Raw genomic sequence first — 5,000 nt, forward strand, 5'->3', positions numbered from 1 at the left:
AGGACGAGTTTTCTGGACAAATTTTAAAATATGGGTTTTTCCAGAGTACGGCAGTATTTATGAGACATTTCAATTCATTAAAGATAAAATTATAGAGAAAACGCGTCGACAATCCATCCATCAACGGCTGAGGCTGGCCAGATAACCGGCTTGCCAGATTGACAGTTTCCATTCCAATTTATTTTCTTGTGACTTCTATTTCTAGACCCTTTATTTAAAGTCAAATGTAACACGCAGACAGGAAGGTTATGTTGTCACCCCCACCCCCTCCCCCGCCCACTCCCACCCTCTCCACCGCCCATCCCCACCCATGGAAAGGTGGCCATATTACAAGTTTAATTGCTAAATAAACATTGAAACTTTTTTTTATAAAGATACAAGATACAGTCGTGACGTCACCTCCCTCGTAATGACGCAAAGTAACTTAGTAACTTGTTCTAAACTATCGGAACAAATGCGGACGCCCTTGTGAAATACTTCTCCGACGAGCATAAAAGTGTATCCAGAAGAGAAAAACATAAATCTGATCATGTTTTGACTTTTATACATTCTGATCACATTACGACATGTGAAAAAGTTATAACCGGCATGAAGAATAAAAAGTACAGATTTTCTTTGTTTTTATAACCAAGCTGTTGATTGCTGGGCGGAAGTGACATCTGACTAGTGAATCCTATTTGTAAATTCAAAAAATTTGAAGCCGAAGGTCAGATGAGCTGACAGTTACTCATTATTTTATGTTGTTTGGTTGAATTGGGCTTTTTCAAATGGGTTTTTTGGTTGAATTTGGCTTTTTCAAATGGGTTTTTTGTTTGAATTTGGCTTTTTAAAATGGGATTTTGGTTGGATTTGGCTTTTTTAAAATGGGTTTTACGCAATAGATAGTATTATCTATTAGACTTTTTTGTCATATATTTTTGGTTTTAAATATGATATCTGGCAAGCGTGTTGTTGAGCATACACGTTTGTTTATATCTTAGACTCATTGAAGAGGAAAGATTGATTGTGTTGTGACATTTGGTGATTTACAGAGTTGTAGGTTGGCGTTTTCCTGGGATGAGTTGGTTGGAAATTATGGCGAGAAAGATATCAAGGGGGGGGGGGGGGGGCATGTTTTTACACTCTCTCTTTCTTTCCCTCTCTATTTCTCTCTCTCTGTCTCTCTCTCTCTCTTTTTTTCTCTCTCTCTCTATCTTTCTCTCTCTCTCTATCTCTCACATTATTTACATACTCTCTCTCTCTGTGTCTCTCTCTTTCTGGCTCTATCTATCCCATACGCTCTCTCCCTCTCTTTCTATCTCTCTCTCTCTAGCTCTCTCTCTCTCACACACATTATTTACACACATATATACTCTCTCTCAGTCTCTCTCATTCTCTCTCTGGCTCTATCTATCCCATACGCTCTCTCCCTCTCTCTCTCTCTCTCTCTCTCTCTCTCTCTCTCTCTCTCTCTTCCCGCTTTTCTATCTATCTATCTATCTATCTATATATATATCTATCTATATATATATATATATATTTATATATATATATATATATATATATATATATATGTGTGTGTGTGTGTGTGTGTGTGCGTGCGTGTGTGTGTCTGTGTCTGTCTGTCTGTGTGTGTGTTTGCTATTGTCTATTTCATTATTTAATAGTGATGACGTAGGCAGGTTGTAGATTTGTAACCAGTTGTAAAATAGGACGGCATTGAAGACAACAATCGGATTAACGACGTTTGGAAAAACAAGAACATTAGGAATTTCATAGAACGCAAAGCAAACATAAACGGAACAATACCCTACATAAAATCTTCCATTTATTACAGTTTTATCCAGTTATTTAACTGTCGTTCTCTGGAAAAATACTCGGATTTGTATATTTGGCCAGAAAACTCTTCCTTCAAATATCGATCGATTTAACTGACCCTCATCTTGTCAATAACTCTCAAACCTGGGACTTCGCGAAGTTTTCCTTAAGTCTCATGTTTGAGAGTTTTAGCAAAGATGGGGGTGATTTGAATTGATCAATATTTAAATGAGGAGTCTTCTCGCCAAATTTTTAAACACGAGTTTTTTTTCTAGAATACGCCAGTGAAATGGTTAGCTAGGCTCAATTCTCTCTCCACAGTAAATGCCAGGGGCGATTCTAGAAATAGCTGGAAATCTCTCCATTTTCCATTCAATACCAGTCGGCATTTCATTTGTGACTCGTCGCCTACAAACGGTATTAAATCGAGATTGTTTCAAATGTGTGGCTATAATGTGGTCTAGTGGAATGAAGCTCGCCTTCAAACGGAAGGTCCTGGGTTCGAGTCCAGTTCTGGGCGGCACATGGTTGAGTCCAAGGGAAACATTCTCTCACCGTATTTGTGACCCCTTGTTTCAAAACGGTATTATGTCGGAATGATTAAGATGCTGAAAATTGAATTTATTGCCAGAAATATTCGACTTCCAATGGGTTTGTATGCTTTATTAATGAGAATAAATATCGTATCTTAGAATGCTAAATAACAATAATTCAATTTTTTGACCAGTTTAGATTTAATTTGTTGTTTTTTTTTAGTATCTGGTTCATCCCGACATAATACCGTTTTGAGACGATGGGTCACATTTAGATGTAAAATGAGTGACCTGGACTTTAGTTTTGTCTCTGTTCGAAAGAAAATAATGTAATATCGCTAAACAGACGTCATGTCTCGTCGTCCTACGTGTTCAATGTTGGTATTGTAAAGAGCTTTGAGCACGTTTAGTGGATATTGCTCTACAGATACAGAGCAATCATTGTCAATATATAACGTGAAAGTTGGATAACGTATTGTGTGTTATGTTGATGAGATGAGTGTTCAATCCCTTGACGTGAGAAAACGAACAGAATTCCAATCATTGAACGCTTCGGGGTCAAAGAACGTCCTAGGCCAATTTTAAAAAGCTGTGAAAACGTTAATACATCAATTCTTCTTCTTCTTCTTCTTCTTCTTCTTCTTCTTCTTCTTCTTCTTCTTCTTCTTCTTCTTCTTCTTCTTCTTTTCTTTTTTCTTATTTTATTATTATTATTATTATTATTATTATTATTATTATTATTATTATTATTATTATTATTATTATTATATTATTATTATTATTATTATTATTATTATTATTATTATTATTATTATTATTATTATTATTATTATTATTATTATATTTATTTATTATTATTATTATTATTATTTATATGATTATTATTATTATTATTATTATTATTATATTATTATTATTATTATTATTATTACATTAAATCCATACAGACAGCAGACAAGTATTGGGCACGACTTATGGGCTCGTTCGTTCCCAGGCTTCAGTTCTTGTGGGCTGGTTCGTTCCCAGGCTTCAGGTCTTGTGGGCTGGTTCGTTCCCAGGCTTCAGGTCTTGTGGGCTGGTTCGTTCCCAGGCTTCAGGTCTTGTGGGCTGGTTCGTTCCCAGGCTTCAGTTCTTGTGGGCTAGTTCGTTCCCAGGCTTCGAGTCTTGTGGGCTGGTTCGTTCCCAGGCTTCAGGTCTTGTGGGCTGGTTCGTTCCCAGGCTTCAGGTCTTGTGGGCTGGTTCGTTCCTAGGCTTCAAGTCTTGTGGGCTGGTTCGTTCCCAGGCTTCAGGTCTTGTGGGCCGGTTCGTTCCTAGGCTTCAAGTCTTGTGGGCTGGTTCGTTCCCAGGCTTCAGGTCTTGTGGGCTGGTTCGTTCCCAGGCTTCAGGTCTTGTGGACTGGTTCGTTCCCAGGCTTCAGTTCTTGTGGACTGGTTCGTTCCCAGGCTTCAGGTCTTGTGGACTGGTTCGTTCACATTCTTCAGACAGACCACACTCACTAGTACGATCAGGACCCCAGACTTCAGTCAGACCCACGCCGATTTCCAAATGTAACATTCCGGGATCCTACTTCCCCACAAGACGTACGTACCAGTTATATCTGCTATTGACCGAAGAGAGGTTTTGAGCCCGAAACGTTCCGTGTTTGGTATTCAGTTCTTTTTTTCCAAGCTGTTATATTTATTTTCTTGTCCATTACTTTTTACACCCCGCTTTACATCCCTATGAATTATTCTTATTCTATATCAGGTGGTTTTACTACCGGGCATTCCATGATCATTTATTATGTAATATAAATAATCAAATATCGCCAAATGCTATACGAGATGTTATCGCTCTCTCTCTCTCTCTCTCTCTCTCTCTCTCTCTCTCTCTCTCTCTCTCTCTCTCAAGGTCGTTCCCAATGCACCATCCCGATCAAACCCGCCGCCTCGCTAATGTACACATAACGAAATGGAAATGATATTACTCATGCTGACCAGTCCCACAATGCAATGGTTGCCAATACACACGTGATATAATGAATGCTCTATGAATTATTCTTATTTACTATCAGGGGACAAATAAATAAATTATTCCATGATTACATATTATGTGACATTCATCTCAAAACGGTAATAGGCGTCACGGTGGACCTCGAGTTTTTAAGTTGAGTTTTGTCCTTGACCTTTGACATATGAGTCATAAATTGTCGTCATTGAAAATGAGGTTTCGTTCTCTTATTTTGAAACGCCAGTGTTTACTAATTCTGATTGTTTGACTGTAAACACAATTGCTGTGACCTCTGTGACCTCTTTTTGCTATGCCTGGCTCGCTCTACGATTCAATAGTCTGATGTCACGCCACCCGGCAACGGCGGCCATCTTGGTTCTAAACAAAGAAAATCATTACTTTTTATTTTTCATGCTGGCTAGAACTTTTCATATGCCTCGTGATCAGAATGTGTAAAAGTCAATACATGATCAAATGTATGTGTTTTTTTTTCCTCTGGATACCCTTTATGCTCGCCGGAGAAATATTTCATACGGGCGTCCGCCAGTGTTCCGATAGTTTAGAGCCAGTGTTACTAAGTTACCATGTGTCATTAGGAAGGAAGTGACGTTACGACTGTTGAAGAGTATTGACATGGATGAGTTTTATTGATGCTATGCGTTTATCCAAGAAACTCACAAC

The 5,000-nt window shown here is 38.2% G+C and overlaps 1 protein-coding gene across 1 annotated transcript in view; it reads right to left on the reverse strand.

The window, feature by feature from the left end:
* Positions 1–5,000, reverse strand: part of LOC144971373 (protocadherin-11 X-linked-like) — a 260,953-nt gene that overhangs the window by 221,813 nt on the left and 34,140 nt on the right. The window lies entirely within an intron of this gene.

The sequence above is a fragment of the Berghia stephanieae genome, chromosome 4 (assembly GCF_034508935.2).
Source record: "Berghia stephanieae isolate SIO BIC M18660-M18661 chromosome 4, UCSD_Bste_1.3, whole genome shotgun sequence".
Classification (NCBI taxonomy): domain Eukaryota; kingdom Metazoa; phylum Mollusca; class Gastropoda; order Nudibranchia; family Aeolidiidae; genus Berghia; species Berghia stephanieae.